The sequence below is a fragment of the Puma concolor genome, chromosome E4 (genome assembly GCF_028749965.1).
Source record: "Puma concolor isolate L17-30 chromosome E4, mPumCon1.1.hap2, whole genome shotgun sequence".
Classification (NCBI taxonomy): Eukaryota; Metazoa; Chordata; class Mammalia; order Carnivora; family Felidae; genus Puma; species Puma concolor.
In genome coordinates this window covers 50,584,583-50,605,745 of record NC_141683.1, presented here as the reverse complement: position 1 = coordinate 50,605,745, position 21,163 = coordinate 50,584,583, and the positions used below count along the sequence as shown (strand labels likewise).

The following is a 21,163-nucleotide window of genomic DNA, read 5'->3' as shown; positions in this document are numbered from 1 at the left end:
AGGTGCCATCTTGTCCATCTACCAGCCCGGACCCAGCCTAAGTCATATGAGAGAACTGACTTTCATTTTAGACATTTCTGGGCACGGGAACTCCATTCTTTCCTCTGCCATCAAGTCACCATTTGGCCTTCCCTAAACAAGTTCTCCCTCATGTCTAACCTGAACTCTGCTGAAGCTTTGAATCATTTCTCCCAGCTGTGCACATTCCCTGTCTCTACGAAGTTTCATGACTTATTTCACATGTAGGCAATAGGAGTTAAAGGCTGCTCTCTGACAAATTAATATCATCAAGGCCAAGGGATTAAAAGCCTGCTTGCATCCCAGGGCCAGTCACTCAGCCACTTTTCTGGTCCAAAGTCCCTAATCAAACGGACAAGATCCGGGCTCTTTCAAAAGCAAGCACTGACCCCTGTCCTTGTCCTCTTCTTCGCCCCTAAGTGGTAACTCAGAGCTATCCATTTTTAAGTGATTTTCTTCTTTCTCAGTAGTTCCACTTTGGGCATTTTGCTATTTTTATATTATTTATATGGGTGTGATCCTTTTGTGATGATTATCTGTGATTAATCCTCGCAGCTATGGGAAAATCAGCGTAACAGCTTGTACTGCATCTAACAAGAGTTGATGTCTGTGTAGCTTTTTTGTGTTAAGCAGCTTTGCAAGTTCACTTTAATTGACGAGAAAAAGGGGATATGCAATTAAAAAGGTGTTTATTATTTATTTTTTAATATATAATTTATAGAAATTATGTATATAGTAGACAGATAATAAGGCATGCTTTCAGCGGGATTTAATGAAGCCAGGTGGCATATCGGCAGGGCCCTAGTGCCCTCCAGTGAAAGGCTTTGCAGTGTCTCCTCCCTGGGTCCAGGCTGCCATCAGAAGGAAGCCCCCCTCCACCAGTTGGAGGCAAGAGGAAGGAGGATGTTGTGATAGTCCTAGGAATATGATCACAGCATGGATCTCCAACTCCTGTTTCAAACAGGAGCTGTGTCTAAATCATTACACCCCATTTCTGACAATAGGGGACAGGGAGAAGCCAATTCTCCCCCCCAAGAGTGGCTGGCTCCCCAGACACTGGCAGGCAGGCAGGAACAACTCAGCCCTTGAGTTTAAAGGGTTAAAGAGGAGATTTACAGTACCATATTTCTTTCCCTGAAGCATCAGGCAGTTCATATGTACACATTTCTTTCCACTAAGACCTAATTTTCCACCATTTTCCTTGATTTGCAGCTCCCTTTTCCCCATTTCCTTGATTTAATGCCCAATTATTTTTTGTCCCATTGCCAGTAAAACAAAATATTTCATAACTGCTTCTGTGAGGTTTTTGGATACTGTTTTAAACACATGACTTACACACCTCATATTGCAAAATTTAGAGAAATCTAGCGAGTGCTTACATATGAATTCTGCATTTTTCTCAAACAGCTGACCTAAGCTTGACATTTAAGGTACCAAGCCTTTCTTTCATCCTCTGCATTCTCCCATCTCTCAGTTTTGACTCAGCATCCTTGGTGTCTACTTGAGAACAGGGACATTGAGACCCCTTTCTCCTCCTTTCCCTCCTCTGGTCATGAAGGGACACGAGTGGACAAGGAACTAGCTGGGAAGTCAGTGTATTGGCACCCACTTCCACACTTGCCACGAACCATCTGTGTAGACTCGGCTGCCTCATCTCACCAATTTGGTTATTAGTTACTTCGTGTACAGAACGGGCGTTTTGAGTCAAATCACTTCTAACTTTCTTATGGCTCTAAAAACTCTAGATTCCCTTCTGTGTCCTAGAAACAAAACTTAAACACCCAGACTTATGGGTCTGGTTTTGGTATTTGAAGAGGGAAAAAATAAAACATCAAGAGGCAAGGCTTCTCTACTATTAAAATCTTTTTTCCCTACTTAAGCTTCTTTTGGCCTAATTTTCACATGCCATAGACACAAGGACAGTAGGACAGAAAGGAATCTTAACAGAAGTTTTCTCTGATTTGTTTGATAATCCTTTTCTTGCTCATCCAGCTTTACACCTTACTGTTCTGTTTTCAATAAAATAAAAGTAAAAGCAACTTTATTTTGAGAATTTCATGAAAGCTATAAAAATACTGGAGACAACCTGGGGTATCCAAAACCATTATTACCAAACTCACTCTGAAAATGTTCACTCTGAAAATGTCACAGAATGTGGCCACTCAATTCCCCACCTACCAATAAGAAGGGACTGCTTATAATTCAAGGCAAAACTCCCCCACGTCAGCCCCCAGTTCTGTCACGTTCACTATCAGGCACCTGATTTCTACCACCCAGAGAGGGCAGAGCTGGCTCCACCCAGATCCCCAGTCAAGGGTCCAGGACAGGGATTAGGGTCTATAAAAAGGCACTTACTACAGGAGACTAGATCTAGTGGGGCAAACACAACAAAGCCCCCCACCCCGCCCTGAAAAGGAGCTTCAAACCCAAGTCCAGAGATGAGAGGGACCAGAGGCAAAGAAATCAGAAGTGCAGAGCTGAGTAGAGAAAGCCCAAAGGGAAATTAGACTGGACTAGATAAGAAGAGATTCCCAAGACCACCAAGAAAAGAGGGCCACTAGGACAAATACCAGGCCCAGGCTAGGAAGGGGTCAGATTATATTGCATATCAATCGAATCCGCCCTTGCTAGAGGGTTTGATATGTTTTTTTTTCCCCCCCACTGGGGTCAAACATGCTGTCAAGTGCCTGGGGATTCTAAGGTGATTGCTATAAACTACGATGGTATTTGCTTCTTGGAGACAGACTAAGGGCCAGATACCTGATTAGGCTGGAATCCAGATGATTTTTGGAAAGATGGTGGGCTGACCACACAATGGTTCCCCCACACTTCCATCTCCAACTTACTTCTATTTCCTGAGCAAAGGAGCACCAAGACAAATATGGGGGGAAGCCTTGAGGGACTCTGTGGGAGAAGCTAGTGGAACTTTCTCCACCAGTCTGAGACCCAACTTCAGAGTGCCCAGGTCAGAACCTGCAGCTCCTAGCAGAGCTCGATGTACACAGTTGCCCTACACACACACACACACACACACACACACACAAAGCTAGGGGGGAAGTCTACATCCATCCTGGGTGAAGGTCCTGTTCTCCCAGCCCCCATGGACAGGTGAACTAAGTCCTCCCTGCTCTTGGGGTTGAAAGGGCCCAAGGACACCATGGAAGAAAAGAAAGTCTTCCTAGAGTATAGCTGCAACACGAGTCCTCAGGGGGAAAGATCCTTTGACCTCTCTCCAGAATACCTTCACTTAAGGTTCTGCAAGCACACCTGAGCCTCAGTGAGGCGGCAAAGAGAGACAGCAACACAACCAGCAGCAAAAGAAGGTGTGATCAATTAAACAACACAGTCCTGCCCTGTTGGAGCTTAATTCGAGGAGGAAATAAGTATCACAGCAAAAGTCGTGCATTTCCATCAATTCTAAAAATAACCCAACGTGAGAAAATCATCTTCTTTTATAACGGCCAAGTAAAGCTGCTCACAGGAAACTTCCACAAGCAGGAAATGGACATTTTTCCCTTTTTCCATATTTTTGGAGGAATTTTTAAAAATTTTTTAATGTTTGTTTACTTTTGACAGAGAGAGAGCGAGAGACAGAGCATGAGCGGGGGAGGGGCAGAAAGAGAGGGAGACACAGAATCCTAAGCAGGCTCCAGGCTCTGAGCTGTCAGCACAGAGCCTGACGCAGGGCTCGAGCTCACAGACTGCGACATTATGACCTGAGCCAAAGTAGGATGCTCAGCCAACTGAGCCACCCAGATGCCCCTGGAGGAATTTTTAAAATAAAGGGATAGGGCCAAGGAAGACTCTCCCTCTTGTGGCTCCTTACTTTTTACTATATCAGACGTATCTACAACACAGGAAGTTGGTCTCCTAATACAGGCAACAGAAATTTATACATCCAAATGAACATAGTTGATAGTGTTTTAAAAGGCTAATAAATAACACCTCTTTCTTTATCATCTGGAGATTAAAGCCGAATGAGAGAGATACAGGAGTCATACAGATCAAATTCAAAATATTGCCAACATTATTGACCATGAGGTTTCGAATCTACAACCAAGAGGGCTTTCTAATACTTTACCTCCAAGTTAATCAGACCCACCCACAGACTTCTCCAGGGCAGGTGTCTTCCCTCAGGCTAAGAGATCTGCAGACTGGCAAATCGAGAGTAGAGCCCAGAAGAGGCTGAGCCACCCACATCCGGTCCTTCTCCCCAACTGAAGGTCAGATTCAGTTATCCTTTGCCCCCAGGAGGAATGCGCAGGGGTAGGGAGAGGGTGGTGAATGGTCAGCAGTGTTGTTCTAGAGGATAGCCCTCTACTCAGGTGCATGTAGTCAAAGCAAGAATGCCTCCTCTGCCCCCCAACCCAACAACCATCTCCTTCAAGGCGGACCCCTGGGGAAAAGTCTCTCTTTTTGATGCTACAACTGTTCAGAAGACTTTGAGAATGCTGTCCGGGAATCCTATTCAGAGTCTGCAGCTATTCTTTGAATACCTTTGGCTACAGTAAAGTTTCATCTCCAGACAGGAGACCTTCAAACATCACTGGAATAAAGCAGGCAGAAAACTTTGGGGCCAATATGAAGATGACAGTGGAAAGAGGAATGCGGTTTTCTTGTACGAACACAATAGTCCCCCTTATCTGCGGCGGGTACATTCCAAGACCCCCAGTGGATGCCTCAAACCATGGAGAGTCCTGAACCCTATCCATACTGTTTTCCCTAAATTAGGCACAGTAAGAGATTCACAACAATAAAAAGAAAATAGAACGATTGTCACAATATATGCAATAAAAGTTACAGGAGTGTGGGCTCTCTTTCTCTCAAAATATCTTATTGTACTGTACTCACCCTCCTTGCGACGACACAAGCCGAGAAAATGCCGAGGGAAGTGAGGTGAATGACGCAGCATTGTGATGTAAAGTTAGGCTACTATTGACCTTTCGATGATTCGTCAGGAGGTGGATCCTCTGCTGGGAGAGAGGGAGAGAGAGGGAGAGAGAGAATCCCAAGCAGGCTCTACAAGTGTCAACACAGGGCTGGATCTCATGAACTGTGAGATCATGACCTGAGCCGCAATCAAGAGTCCGACGCTTATATCAACTGAACTGCCCAGGCACCCACAGACGGCTGTTAACTGCGGATTGTTGAAACTGCGGAAGGCGAATCGTCAGATAAAGGGGGGGGGGGGGGGATTACTGTGTAAACTGATCCTGAAGTCTGATGAGTGTTCTTAGGGTACAGCAGCACCGTGGGCCTGAGGGTATGGTTACTGTGGTGAGTGATACTTTCTGAAGCCAAAAATCGGGACACGTGACCTGACAACGACTTTTTAAGCCACTTTCACGTGGAAGAAGCTATCTTGCCAATATAACTTAGATGCTAAAATTACCGAACTTTCTGACCTATTTCAGTGGTTTATGAACAGAACCAGATGAAACTTTGATAGAGAACTGCATCACCAATTCTAAACACACAAGTGGCACATGTGGAGTACTTATAAGCTCACAACTTTGAAGAGGGTAGTTTTCATCTCACAAGATACTGGTATATTTATGTTAAAAAAAAATCACACATGACTGCTTTACAGTGAAACCTCAAATACGAACACTGGTAAGAGGGTTTGGTGGCTAATACCAACCCTCACCAGGAAGCCCAAGCAGCTGTACCAGCTCTTCTGTTGGTGGAACAAGGGATTGAGCTGCAAATGAATAAACCATTTTAACCATACACTTGTTTTAGAAGAGAGATTAATCGTATTTTCTACTACACTTACATTTTCCATTGCTTTGCAATTAATGTTGTGGTATGGCCTCTTTTATAAGGCAGGAAACAAGTAATGGGGTTCAAAAGGTGAAAAGGAAGGAGAAGGTGAGGCATTCAAAGGTAATTAGAAGTTAGAAACCCATGAGACAAAAGCAGGTTCAGTGGCCCTATCTGAAAAACCCTGGGAGAGGGATTTGTCCCTTCTTGGTGGAGAGAAAAGCCTTGCACAGAGATCTAAGGAAGAGAGGGAAAGGCCTGAGGATTGGGGAAAGCAGGCAGGCACAGCTTGTGATGGTCAGAAAGAAAGAAGGCTTTTGGGGGACACCTGGGTGGCTCAGTTAAGTATCCAACTTCTGCCTAGGTCAGTCGTGGGTTCGAACCCTGCATTGGACTCTGTGCTGACAGGTCAGAGCCTGGAGCCTGCTTCGGATTCTGTCTCCCTCTCCCTCTCCCTCTGCCCCTCCCCCATTCACACTCTGTCTCTCTCAAAAATAAATAAACATTAAAAAATTTTTAATAAGGGTGCCTGGGTGGCTCAGTCAGTTAAGCATCCGACTTCGGCTCAGGTCATGATCTCATGGTTTGTGAGTTCAAGCCCCGCGTCAGGCTCTGTGCTGTCAGCTCAGAGCCTGGAGTCTGTTTCGGATTCTGTGTCTCCTTTTCTCTCTGCCCCTCACCCACTTGTGTTCTGTCTTTCTCTGTCTCTCAAAAAATAAATAAATGTAAAAAAAATTTTTTTTTAATTTTAATAAAAAAAAAGAAAGGTTTTTTCCAGCTGCCTCCTCTTAAGGAAGGTAGGAGGGAGAGAAGGGGTCAGGAAAAGAAAGCAATGGAAAGCTCAAATAAATTACATTTCTTAGGGAATTGTAAGAAATATGGGGCTTATTCCTCTCAGCGAATACTGACATTTAGAAATGCATGGTGCAGGACGGAAGCACAGAGGCCCCCAGGGCCACATTACCACTGCTCTTGTATGGCCATCCTGGAGGACTCTCATCAGAACTTCACACTGTTCTCCCCTCTGCTTAGAGGATATTTCGACTGCTGTCAGGAAGACGAGAGCAGCTGGGCCGTTAAAGTCAACAGGCTCCCACTTCTACACCGGCCAGATTGTGTCATAATTGGAAATGTGAAATATGCCTTCCTCTGTTTAGACTTCCCAGGCGTGGCACGGCTTGTTTGTGTTTCCTCCAAACCCCAGAAAAGGCCAGTCCCAGGCCTGAGTAAATGCTCCAGGCTTGTTGGTGAGGAGAAGGGGCCACGGCCCCTGCCAGCTCCAGGTGAAATGTATGGGCCCAGTTGGAGGGAGGAGACCGGAGGATGCAAAAGAGGCTAGGACTGAAAACATGCCATCTTCACCATATTAGTCTTGCACATGAAATGGCCTCACCGATCCCCTCCGCCTGTCTGCAGAATCTTCTGGTCCTTTAGGTTCAGTTCAAATCCTGCCTGCTCCTTGAGGCATCCCTGGTGCTTCAAGAAACCCTCCCTTCTCTGAGGTTGAACTCCCATAATGCCTGTAATTGGCACAGGGACACTCGCTGGATCCCAAGCACTCTTTCCTAAGCTGCTTTTTCATCCTTTTCCTTCAGTCCCCGTATTATTTTAACTTTAGTTATTTATTTTGAGAGAAAGAGTGCATGGGAGGGGTAGAGAGAAAGAGAATGAGAGAGAGAATCCCAAGCAGCCAGTCCCCAATCCACAGTGCAGAGCCCAACACGAGGGTCGAATCCATGAACCGTGAGATCATGACCTGAGCTGAAGTCAAGGGTCAGCTGCTTAACTGACAGCCACCCAGGTACCCCTCCTTCAGTCCCCATCTTATTTAACCCTTTCCTGATGTTCTCCCTTCTTTACCCTCCCCACACACACCCAGAACCCACTCCCTCCCTGCACGTATTATGTACCACCAAGACGTCCATTGCTCAGGCTCTGCTGTCTGTGGTAAGTCAACGATAGGTCTACTCTGCCCCCAGTTTCTGCTGTTGGACATGTGTTTGGGGGCTCTGGGTCCATGTGGGGGAGGAAGGACTTTAGGGTTTATCATCCAAGTTTGTAGTTTGCTCTTTCCCCAAATATCTAAATATACCAGACACATCTCAAACTGCAAGGATTCACATCCTGCCAAAACTCATCACCAGGGCTGCTAGAAAGACACACATTTATCCCATTATTGCAATTTTCCCATTAATGCAATTTTGAGCTGATTATTCTACCTTTGTCCCCTCCCAGCCTTCCTGCATGGTGAAAGATACTGTGCCCAGGTCCGCCTCCTCCATTTCTGGGTTTCTCTCTGGCTTGTTCAGGGGCTAAAGATGAAGAGAGAGAACCGTCTTGATACCCAGAAAGTTAAGATTTTTTTCTCCCCAATTAGAATGCAAATTCCTTTTTATTGCCTGCAGGAGGTAACATAGCACCAGGCCCATTTAGTTGCTTGAGAGCTAGCTAAATGACAAAGCAGGGACTCAAACTCAAACATCTCTGCTCTACATCACATGCTTTCCTCTGTTCCATGGTTTCCATGGCTGGGCTGACCAGAAGGTCCTCTGGGGAAAAGTTATTTTATTATTGTTGTTGTTGTTATTATTATTATTACTATTATTATTGGATCTGGGGATAAGAGGACAGGGGTGTTCAGAACTAACAGATCTCCCCTGCCCCCTGGCCCACACTGCATGGCCTGCTAGCAAGTACACAAACCCTTCAGTCAAGAAGTGGAGTCTAAGGCCATTTAATGTCTGTGGCAATGTTACCAATAGCTCTGTCCTAGCTTTTGCCAAGGAATCTGATCCTGAGCCCAAACTCAGCCCACGGCCAGGGAAACATGGGACCCAGGACCCCGACTCCTCCACAGTAATTCGGCTGAGAGTAAGGACAGAAAGCCTAAGTAATTTGGATTCTTTTTTATTGACAAGAGTCATGCCACTGAGTCAGTACAACCTGCCAAGGCCCCACACTCAAACTGAGATCTGATCCTGGGTCAGTAGACAGAGGCTTTCATGCATTTTCTAGCATTACAACCCCTTTTTTCCAGTGACCTCTTACACAGAAACCCATTAGGGAAAAGCAGTGGAGGTGGTGGAGACAGGGGCGGGGGTCCCAGAGCCCATCTACGAGGTCTTCCTCCTTGGTCCTCCTCCCATGCCATCACCCTCATCCAGACACTGGACACCCTGGGTGAGGAACAGTCCAAGAGCAGCAGGGCAGCTGGGGGAGGGAGCGGACCGGCAGGAAGGCGGAACAGCAAATTTGTTCTGCACAGGGCCCCTGCGAGTGGAGCTACTTTTGTTGTTTAGAGACTAAATAATGGGCCGAGGGATCAGAATGAAGCCTGACACAAGACCTGTCAATGTTTCTAGCATTCATCGCCTTTAAATATTCAAACACCAAGATTCTGAAGGATCTTTGACTTTTCTCTTCATTTTTTTTTCCAAATGTCAACAAACACTGCTTCTGCTGAGTGAAGAGTCTGGCCTTGCCTTTCCTGATGAGAAACAAAAGAAGGGGAGTGAGAGAGAAGGTGAGGAGAAATGAGGACAAAGGGTGAGGACGCTCAAGTTTCCTGAGAGACCCAGTTTTAGGGAAGGGGGTGGAGGTGGAGAAGCCAGCCCGCTGAAGCCCAGCAGCCCCTCATGTGTTGGGCTGTTCCATCGTACCCTTCATTTTACAGATAAGGAAACTGGGGCTCCAAGAAGTAAATGGAGTTATGTTACATCATAAAGCCAAGTTCAAAAAAAAAAAAAAAGTAAATTGAAACTGGAGCTCACAGTTTCTGGTGCCTGCTTTTCAGATGGCAAATGTTTTCAAAAGGGAAAGGCTGTTCTCACAGACTCAGGGAAAAAAGGACCCACAGACATGAATTAATTCTGTCAGCAAGCACTTATTGAGCCCCTACTGTTTGTCATCCATTGTCCTGTGGGCTGAGGAATAGAGATGAACAAGACACAGTCCCTGCCCCCAAGGAGTCCACAGGCCAGTGGGTGAAGCAGACAGATAATAACCACCACAGTACAACCTAATAAGTGTCATGGCTGTGCTGTGTATATGTTGCTGTGGGGGTGTCAGCAGGACCAGATACATAATTTATGGGCTTCGGTGCCAAATAAAAATGCAGGGCCTCTGTCAAAAAAAAATTCTCAGAATTTTAAGATGGTGACAGAAGAGCATTAAACCAAATATGAGGATCTTCTGAGCGTAGGGTCCTGTGTGACTGCTGTGTCCATGTCTGTCACATTCCAGTTCACAAAGGAGGTGCTTCTACAGCCTAGTCTGAATGACAAAGAAGTCACCAGCACACGGGAGAGGAAGAACATTCTGGAAAAAGATAACAGCATGTCTAAAGGCAGGAGGAGGTGGAAACACAGCATATTTGAGAAATGGAACAAGTTCAGTTAGGCGAGAGTAGGAGATAGGGGTGGGAGAGTAACAAGAAATGAAGCTGGCAAGGAAGTAGACCCCAAGGAGCAAGATGCTTTTAAACCATACGAGGCAGTTATCCTATCCGTATTGGTGAGTCGTTGAAGCTGCTTGGGGATAGGATCTAATGGGTACTTTGGGGAAAAGCAAAACAAACCACTTGGGCAGCAGGAAGCATGTGGGTTAGAAGACAGTGGGCCTGGAGTGAGAACCCAAGTTAGGAGGTTGGTGCAATGGCCCTGGCAGGAACCGAAGAAAAATATGCAGATGGCATCCAGATATTGAGGAAAGAGTGTCTGGCTGGAGATGGCGATGGAGATTTAGGGGCCCATCCATGAGGTGGCAGTTGAACTCTTGAGTCCAGAGTTTCCCAGAGTGAGAATGAGAATGGGTACCAGAGGTAAAGATGTAGGTGGAGGAAGGAGACTTCCAAGGAGGGGGGTTGGAGGTGAGAGGATGATCAAAGGAGCAAACCACATGACTCCAGAGACAAGAGTTTCAGGGGGCGGATAGAGCAGCCAAACTTGTAAATTAATCCAGGGGTAGGGTAAAGACTACAGCATCTGAGATAGCTGAGGGGAGCGACAGAGGGTGAAACGTCTGAGGATGCAGACGTAGTCGGTGGCTGTTTCCCAGGCAGTGGCGGCCCAGAAGAGCACAAGGACATTAAAGGCTCTGGCTCTGCGTCTCCACCTGCTGCGTGGCTGGACGCCTGCCACCCCCAGGTTCTCAGGGGGGCCCCAGGGGCCTGAATCACTGATTGTCCCTAGAACCGGAGCAAAGTAGCCCCTCTTTACACCTGCTCCTTCGTGGCCACCATGTGCCCCCACAAGGGCCAGCAGAGGCCACATCTGAGGTTGGGGAGGACACTGAGGTGTGCAACTGCCCCACGGCCACCCTCCTTCATCTCCACAGACACCGACCCAGTCACTCACCCCACGGCCAGCCACGCCGTGGCCTCTGCAGCTGCCCAAGCTGTTTGTACAGAGGTGACAGACACTATTGCCATCAACCTTGATATTCTCTCATGAGGCCCCAAATAGGAAGACCTCCTCCATCTTGCTTGTTAGAACTCAATAGCACTTTTATTTGACTTACTGTCCCAGAATAATAAATGGCTCACCTGTCTTAGAACTTAGTACAAGTTTCCCAGAAGGACCTGCTTAGGTATCAATGAGCAAGGTCCATACGGCATCCCAGGTAAAACCCCCTCTTCTACTGGCCCTCGGGCAGTAAGACTAAGTCCCCCTCCAAGTCTCAAAGAGCTCCTGCTGCATTAAGTACATGGCCTAGGAGATCGTGGTCCAACACAAAGTTTTCTTTTGTTAAGTTCCTACTGTGTGCCATTGTTTCACATTAATTATCTCATTTCCCTCTCAGTTCATGCCAATGAGGTAGGTACTAGCATTGTCCTATTTCCCAGAAGAGGTAAAGCAGAACAGCCAATGACTGTATGACAGTACAAAGAACGTTCCGGTCCTCTAGTCTGGGGGAGGAGGGCTTTGCACACTCTTTTGTACTTTTCAATATCTCAGGCAATAGCTTCTATAAATTCAATATATTCTGTATGTTCAATAGCTTCTGGCCTTGCCTCTCTCCAAAGATAGCACTGTAAGATGGATTGACCAATGGGATCCTCTCTCATTCTTGGCTTCATATCCGCGGGCTACCAGATTGTGGAAAGGGAGTGGGACAGGCCAAACTGGCCATGTTCCAAGGCTTCCAAAAGAGGTATCCCTCCTGACCCTCAACAGAGAATATGTGTGGCCTTAGTCCCACGAAAGTTTCCTGCTGTTCTCTGAGAGCACACACGTGCATGCATGCATACACACACACACACAACACCAACCTCCTCCTTACTGAGTAAAAACCCATATCCCCTGCACAGAGATAAACCACAGATGGAACCCACATCGTATTTGAAAATGCAAGCCAGTCGTCCACACTGGCTCTGGCTTATTTACAGCTGGCATTGCTTCTGATTTGGCCTCCATCCATTCTGACAAGCTGATGCCCATGCCGTATCTGTTGGCTAAATATTTTTTATATCAGCCTTGATTCTGGAGACAATGAGGCCCAGACAAGTTAAGTAATATGCCTATAGACCCTCAACTGTCAAATGGCAGAGCCAGCATTCATAACCAGCCCTTATCTAACTGCACATCCCAGTGCTATTAGCCCCAACGTTCCATACATTAGGACTCTCTCTGACCGTATGCCTATTGGGTTGCCATGTAGATGGACCCCTAGTGGTCCACCCAAACATGCTTGATGATAAAAATTCAAAGCAGACCCTGTTTGGAACCTTGGCTATGCAGATTAAAAAATAATAACTCTAAGGAAAGGCAAATGGTGAATCCCATTTCTACAAATCTTATAAATTTCAGAGAAGCCATCTAGGGAGAATGAGCCAGGGTTTTTTCCCCTCTGAACTGGATCACTAGTTCCTGGGAAATGCCCATAAATCAACATGCTTTCAGTTTCCAGGACTTTACTTATGTTACTGTATGGCTTTAAAGTCCTCAGCTTGTTAGCAGGTGACCCTCATGAGTTGAGGGCAGTGCACCAGCCTAAACACAACCCAGATGCGAGACACTACATTGAAACACATGCAAATAACCATCCTTCTGCTCTCCTGTGAAATAATGTTCAGGAAGCACTAAGCAAGCCACAGGTGTTAAGGCAGCATTGCCCCACCAGCACCATGGGCTGGAGAGGCTGGGAACAACAGGTGCCTTGCTTCCCACACTTCCCCAAACCATTAAGACAGTGGTTCTCAAAGTGTGGCCTGTGCCAGTGGCAGTAGGATCACCAGGAAACTTGTAAGAAATGCAAATGCTGTCCCCCCTCCCATAACTGCCGAATACGTGTTTTAGCGGGCCCGCCCACTGATTCTGATGTGCACTAAAATTTAAGAGCCACTGTACTAGAGGTCTCAAAGACTCAAGATTGTGAGAGTCTGTCCCTTTTTGCCTAAGAGAACTTAGGAATCACCCGCCGTTAAAGAGAAACATTTCTTTAAAAAAAAAAAAAGTGACTTAGCAAAAGGATGAATTTCAGAGTTCAGAGTATGAACCTGGAACTATATCACAGCTCAGCCACTTACTAGCCATTTGGCCTTGAGGACATCACTTAATGTTTCTCAGAATTAATTTCATCAGCTATAAAATGAAAATCATAAACCTAGCACAGTGCCTGGCATACAGAAGGTGCTAAATAAAAAATAACTGTTACAAATGATGTTTCATCTCAATCAGCAACTGAGCACAATAGCCAGCCGCTATCAAGTACCTCTGTCCCCAGTAGGTAGACTACAGGGAACATCCATGCAACGAGAGGGATAACTCCCTGGGGAGGGGCAGGACAGACTCTTCCACCCCCACCTGGAGACCCAGGTCAGGAAGTTTCCAAGTTCAATGAGCTCTGTTTGTGTTCAGCGAGAATAACAGGATCACAACGATCTCATCAGCACAGTTGGAGAGCAACAAATATGAAGCCCAGATCCAGATCTGCAGGCACAGAATGTCACCAAGGAAAAGCTGCCTCGCTCCTTCATGACAACATTCCCCCAAGAAACCATTGCTTGGAGAAACTTCAAGTTCTGTGCTGAAGTGCAGTGCAAAGCTAAACAAGACTCTGAAATGCAAATGTCTTGTCAGCACAGAGCAGAGCAAGTTTTTATAAGGTAGATAAACCTAAGGAGCCCCAGCTCCCATCTTCCCTGGAGAGAAGGGATAGAGGACAGGACAGGAGGCAAAGAATCAGGGGCAGAGTGGACACCTGGCACAGCATCAGAAGGTAGGAGATGAGTGAATATTATTTATAGTAGAGCTTCTAACTACTCAGTGATGTGTATAATTCACTCATTAAAATGCAGATTTGTATTTAGCAAATCTGGGATGGTGCCTGAGACTCTGCATTTCTACAAGAGGAGAAAATTGGGCTAGATAACAAGAATTTTTTAAATACTTTCATACACACACACACACACACACACATATATATATATATAAAGCTGGGTTTTTTAAACACTTATGCATAGCGGGGTGCAGAGAGAGAGGGAGACAGAATCTGAAGCAGGTTCCAGTCTCTGAGCTGTCAGCACAGAGCCCAATGCAGGGCTCGAACCCATGAACCATGAGGTCATGACCTGAGCCGAAGTCAGATGCTTAACCAACTGAGCCACCCAGCTGCCCCTAAAGTACTTCCTAATTTCAGTTCTTTTTTAAACATTCATTTGTGGGGCGCCTGGGTGGCTCAGTTGGTTAAGTGTCCGACTTCAGCTCAGGTCATGATCTCACGGTCTGTGGGTTCGAGCCCCGCGTCGGGCTCTGTGCTGACAGCTCAGAGCCTGGGGCCTGTTTCAGATTCAGTGTCTCCCTCTTTCTCTGACCCTCCCCTGTTCATGCTCTCTCTCTGTCTCAAAAATAAATTAATGTTAAAAAAAATTTTTTTTAAATAATAAACATTCATTTGTTTATTTATTTGGAGAGTGGGGAGGGGCAGAGAAAGAGAGAATCCCAAGCAGGTTCCATGCTCAGCACAGAGCCTGATGCAGGGCTCGATCCCAGGACTACGAGATCATGACCTGAGATGAAATCAGGAGTCAGATGGTTAACCGAATGAGCCACCCAAGCATCCCAAGAAGATTATTTTTGTTGGGCTGGAGAAAGAGGAAAATTTATCAATGCTGGAAACTTAATAAATTCTGTCTCCTTGCATAGGAACATGTCCTAGCACTATGCTTCATACAATGTATTGCTTAATAAAACGAAGGATAAATTATAAAATAGTTTGTAGGAAAAACACTTGCAAATTAAATGTTACCATCATAATCATCACCATGTTACCCTGGGCTCTCCCTGGCATGTTGTATTTAAGAGTGCCAATGAGTCCTCATCTATTCAACATTCTAAAGCTCTCAGGACCTCAAAATGAGCCCTAATTTTAGCCCAGAATTTACCCTGAGCCCACACTATTGTTTATTCCATAAATATTTGTGCCTAAAGCTAAGCAGAATAATTTTTGGCAATGTTATTCTACATATTTTTCATTTCTGGTGATTTGGTGGCTTGTGTTGCCCAGCAGCCCTCCATCCTCATAGACTGAGTTACCCATGACGTGGGGTGGGATGGAGTAGAAGAGAGAACAAGGAATTAAATTTTCCAAGAAGACTTTGACGTTCAAGTTCAATTTTTTAAGTTCACAGAGAAGACAATAATCTTGAGAGCCCTGGTTTTCCAATGCGAGAACTTGGCACTTGAGACGATGAAAGAGTCTTTCTGACTTCTGTAGAGTAGGCAGGATGGAGACATGAGGTGGGAGCAGTTTACCTCCACTGGAGGGGGAGAAGCTCAAGGAAAATCACGGAGTAGAATTTTGTGGCATGAGTGTCCTGATTGGACTCAGCCTATCCCTTCTGGGGCACCTCTCCAGGTGGTTGCTTACAGAATTCCAAGTGGAAAGAAAGGCCCCCTGTCATGAGTTCATAGGGCATTGGTCAGGGTCACTTGTTCTGAACCAGAAGGACAGGCCACACATTACATGGGCTGCAGATATGGAGGTCACCAACGCAGTGAGAACAGAGGGTAGTGCTCCCAAACCTGGGAGGACCAACTGCTCCACCTCAGAGGCCGGCCAGGACCAGAAGCCCGAACACAAAGCAGACAGGAACCGTCCTCCCTCTCGCTGACATGATTCCATAACTCCTTCCTGCAGGGAGTGCCACCCCAGGTAGGAGAAGAGAGAACACTTGATGAGGGATAAGGATGCCAATAGAAAGTTTGAATTTAAAATAAGTGAGTTTGGGGGCGCCTGGGTGGCTGGGTCAGGTTAAGGTCCAACTCTTGATCTCGGCTCAGGTCATGATCTTGCAGTTCATGGGTTCGAGCCCTGCATCAGGCTCTGCACTGGCAGTGCAGAGCCTGCTTAGGGTTCTTTTTCTCTCCCTCCCTCTCTGCCCTTCCTTCACTCTCACTCTCTCAAAATAAATAAATAAACTTCAAAAAAAGTAAAATAAATAAGTTCGTTTTTACTGTCTGGGTAGTGAAAAAAGACTACAAATCGAGACAGAATTTGACTAAGCTACCTTTAATTGTCAGGAGTAAGTATTCTCACTATAGCAAAAAAAAATGATGCCTAGTGACAGTTTTAAGAAAATAACAGCACAGTTAGCACATCTGAGTTGTGACTAAGTTTCAGACCCACTACAAGTCTTGGTTTGGGGCAACAGTAAGAGCAAAACAGATCAAATCTGTACTCCCCTATGCGGTCTACAGTTCAGTGGGAAGGCAGTGGTTAAACGGGCAATCCAACAGATAAAATACAAGACAACTGTTGTGCTCAGTGCTATGAAGGGAAAGTACAAGGAGGAAAGGAAGACCGCGTCCCCAATCCTCCTGCCTGCCCATCTTGATGCCAGAAATTCAGCATCTAGACATGAATTCTATTGGTTCACCATCACTTTCTCCAAAGACTTGTGGAAGGAGTCGCTCGTGAACTTGCCAACCTTTGCATTTTGAGAGTTTAATAATTGTCATTCTGTTCAAAAGATCAAAAAGAGGAAGGCTCCAAAAGTCTAGTAGGGGACGTAGGGAGGAGCAAGCAGTGGGGACCCCGTAGTAGCTGGGAGCAGGAAGTGGGCAGCATATGGGGAGGAGCACGTAGGAGGATCACTCACCGGGGAAACTGCAGAGGAACCCAGGGGGTTTGAGGGGATGGGGATGAAGGGAGGAATAGGGGGACTAGTGGGGGGGGGGGGGGAGGCAGGGGGTCACAGGCAGGAGCACATAGGAATGGAGGGAAGATTGGGGGTGGGGGGGAAGGCAGGGGGCACAGGCAGGAGTGCATAGGGATGGAGGTTTTCACAACAAACTTGCTTGGCAGTCTTGCCCAGGGTTGCTCCGCCCTGTACAAAAGCATTTGGAGCTTAGCAGAAGTTTAACATGATCCTGTGAGTATGGTCTGATGCCTGCACTAGGGCAGTATAGAGATCACCTAGATGTCAGGTTAGCTGGGACACCTGGAAGGAAGTTTAGTCTCTTTTCTAGACTCAAGGGACCTCAGCTTTCATCTTAGGGCCCAGTGGGAAGCAGGGTCCTTCTTCCAATGAGGACAGGAGACCCGGTTAGCCAGAAATCCCTCTCACTTCCAGGAAGGAGTATGGCATTGTAGTTAAATCCATTGCTCTGATGTCCAGCAAAATTCAGACTCAGCCACTTACCAAATGAGGGACTACGGGTGAGCTATTTGACCTCTCTGCACCATCACTTTCTCGTCTGTGAAATGGAAACAATAAATGTAGTTATCTCCTCATAAGATCAAACGAGACACCCTTATGCAGCATGCTTTTTACAGTTACCTGCTACTCATTGGAGTTCAGAGAGAGGCAATGGTGTGAAGCTGGTCGCGGCCATCCGGACAGGTGTTCGCCAGCATCAGCATCACCTGGATGCTTGTTACACCTGGGCTCCACCCCAGACCTATGGAACCAGAATCTCCAGGAATCTGTATCTTAACAAACTTTCCAGGTGACTTTTATGAACCCGGGTCTGAGAAGCATGACTCCACGATCACAGATAGGCCTGAGGTCATCCATAGTGTGTGAGTAAAGCACTGGGGGAGGGGCATGGGTGTTGAATTCTTGCTGGCAGAGTATCTTATGCAAGTCTTTTCTTCTCCAGAGGCAGTGATAAGATTGATGAGAGCACCCCATCATGTGCCTGAAAGGGCTTTGCAACACATCAAACAACGTGAGCATGGAAGAGATTGTGATTCTTATCGCCACATTTGTAATAGGGTTTTTTAAAGGGAAAACAGCCAAGTCCTTGGCTTTCCTTTCCCTGCTCTTGGCAAAACCTCCTACTGCTCTAGGAGGATTGCAAGAACATTGACCCAGAATTCCCTGCATGTTTCCTGGGAAAAGCAAGCTAACTCTGACAGCTAAAACTGCTACACGGTGTGTCATAAGATCCCTGCAGCTCAGACCCGACAGCTATTCCCTCCGGTTTCTGGCCTGCACAGCTGGCCCACAACGGTGGGGCTTTCTGTGCCTTGGGAGCTTTCTGCTGATGGAGGATAGCTTCCAGGTAGCCCCAGGATTTGAATCAAGACCAATAAGTGGGTAAAAGCTACAAAGAGTCGGGTTTCATGCCCAAGTAAGGAAGAACTTTGCAGGGATCAGAGCTGCCCCAAAGTGGCCTAAGCTTCCCTAGTAGGTGGCAAGTGAGATCCCTGACCGAGGAGATGGTCACTCACAGGCCAGTGACCCTTTGGCGGGGCTATTTTATCCTTTTTCTTCTTACCGAGGTCTAGGAGCAGTGTGCTCTGCCTGATACCTGAGAAGCCTTCTTCAAAACATCCCTAAATCCCTTCTTTCATTCAGCTAGTATTTGCTTATCACCTACCACAAGTCAGGCGCTGGCCTACACACTCAGGATGAAGGGCCTTGCTCTCGGGTTTAGACTAGGTGAACAAGGCAGGCCTCTCTGCACAAGTGATGTTGTAGGCTGAGATCTAGATCACAAGCAAGCGCCAGAAGTGGGAAAATTATGTGGACGAGCACATCCGGCCAAGGGAACAACTGGTGTAAAGCAGGTCCTGATGCAGGAGTCCTGGAGCACAGTCAGTGGGGGCAAACCCCAAGAGAAGGCAGGGAGAGACCAGATCCTGTATGGAAGGCCTTATTAGCCAGCGTATGGGGTTTGGAGGGGTTTTTCTTCTGTTTTTTCTTTCTCTACTGCAGCACTTAAACAGGCCTGCTGACTGCCAGCATCATTGAAATTTCTTCGTTGAGCACCTACTTCCTGCTACAAACGTCAGGAAACCAAGGTCCTGTCCTCCCCCAACCAGCTGCTACTTCCTCTAAACACCGAGGAGCCTGGCCTTTGCTTTCAGCATCTTTCTTCACTAAGTATCATTGAAAAACTTGGATCTGACAGCCAACTGCTTACTTTCTGATCCACCAGCTGGTTACAGAACCAACATCCTTTTTCTTCTTTTATCTGTCTTTTTCCTGTGATGAAACACAGGTGCAGAGTGGATACAGGTCCAAATACAACCAGGAAAGAACAAACTCAGTCTCTCCAGGGGAGGGGGGTGGGTCAGGGGGGCGCCAATGTAGCACAGTGGTTAAGGCACAGGTCTGAGCCCCAATACAGGTTCCTTCTCACTTGCCAGCTATGTGACCTTAGGCAGGCCATCTCTCAGAGCCTCAGTTTTGCCATATGTAAAATAAAGATAATGATAGTCCCTACTTCACGGGCGGGTGAGTACGGACTGATATTTTACAAGTAAAGAATTTAGAGCAGAGGCTGATTCTTAGTGAGTGCTTAAGAAGCATAAAGCCTTATTTGGCCCAGTCATTGGCTTTTTGTGAATGTTAGCATTTGTTCCACACCAAACGCATATTTGTTGAATATCTACTATGGGCCAGGCATTGTGCTAGGCATGGCTTCACAGAAACAGCTTTGGTCTAGAAGTCATACAACCTGACTCTTTTGCAAGGAGTCAGGTGACCAAGGATCAGCCTCGTCATCTCTGAAGTCCTCAGGTCTCTTGCCCCGAAAGGAGTGCACTGGGATCACATGACTTCTGAGGCCCTTCTGGTCCTGGCTTGACAGAGTGACTGTCCTCAGGAGGACACAGCCTTCAATCCTGCCCAGATGGGGCTGACCCCCCAGTCACTCACATCCACCGGTCCCGGTGTGTGAGCACATGCCCTGGAGAGAAACAGGCCTGATCACTGTCTTGTGTTCGCCATAAAATATTGATTAGGGAATTTAAAATTTCAAAATGATTTAGGAGCCCCGAGACGGGGACGTAATGTGCTGTGCCCAGCTGCGTTATGAGCCATCTATCTCCTGTCAGCAAGCAGCACGATACTGACAGAATCAATACAAACGTGTCTGAAGAAAAGCTTAACTCATTTCCTTTCTCCAGGGGCAGTGGTTGGAATGGGTCAGCCTTGGGAGATCAGCACTGAGGCTGGAGCCTAGACACCCATCTGCCAGGTGCAGGGAAGGGAAGACTGTTGGGGTACTGGCTAGTCTCACTTTCTCCATTGGCTACTACATGTATCTCTGCTAATACATCAGGAAAATTAATAAATCTAGAGCTTACATTCTCTCCTTTCCTTTTCTAAGGTTTTAAATAGGATCTCTGGGCTGTGTCCTGAAGGGAAAATAATAATAATAGCTACCAAGAATCTTTATTTAGCATCAAGAATCTTCTAAGAATTATCTTACTTCTCAGAGCCTCAGTTTCCTTATTTGTGAAAGGAAGAGAATGATCACACTGTCTCACGGGGTTGATGCCAGATTAAAGCAGAGGCACTGTGATTGTACTTAATGCCACTGACTTCTATATTCTAAAGTGGTTAGGGCACCTGGGTGGCTCAGTCAGTTAGGCATCTGACTCGGTTTCTGCTCAGGTCATGATCTCATCATTCGTTAGATCAAGCCCCGCGTTGGGCTCTGCACTGGTAGTGTGGAGCCTGCTTGGGATTCTCTCTCTCTTTCTCTGCTCCTCCCTTTCTGTCTCTCAAAATAAATAAATAAACTTAAAAAAAATTTTTTAATGGTTAGAATGACAAATTTCATGTTATGTATATTTTACCACTATAAAAAAAAAAGAAGAAGAACCTAACAAGTTTAAAGCAGAGAAACTATAGTGCATAGTACATAAAAGGTTCTCCCAAAATGGCGACTATTGACAAGACTGGGGGGCAAAGTGTAACAAGTGATGTGTCCAAGGTAACAAGTTTCAAAACCACAGAGCTGGCATCTGAACCCAGGTCTCCTGATACTATAACAGAAGCACTGTCCTTCTAGCTACACTGTGCTACAGGAGACAGAGCAAGTGTGTTACAGGAAACTTCTGCATCCTTCTTTGCCAGGTTCTCCTACTTCCTGACCAGCATCCCAGATGCAGGTCCTACATTCCTCAGCAAGGTTAATAAATATGT

The 21,163-nt window shown here is 46.3% G+C and overlaps 1 long non-coding RNA gene across 3 annotated transcripts; it reads left to right on the top strand.

Annotated features, from left to right (window-relative positions):
- Window positions 1-6,974: 6,974 nt before the first annotated feature.
- Window positions 6,975-20,436, top strand: LOC147572664 (uncharacterized). 3 transcript variants are annotated; one of them, XR_015246041.1, is made up of 9 exons: window positions 6,975-7,064; window positions 7,661-7,728; window positions 9,251-9,304; window positions 13,638-13,998; window positions 17,354-17,439; window positions 17,557-17,802; window positions 17,883-17,951; window positions 20,140-20,235; window positions 20,343-20,436. It is a non-coding gene; the product is annotated as an uncharacterized LOC147572664 (long non-coding RNA). The 3 variants fall into 3 exon arrangements; XR_015246039.1 differs by lacking the exon at window positions 13,638-13,998; XR_015246040.1 differs by lacking the exons at window positions 13,638-13,998; window positions 20,140-20,235; window positions 20,343-20,436 and adding an exon at window positions 18,944-19,264.
- Window positions 20,437-21,163: the final 727 nt, after the last annotated feature.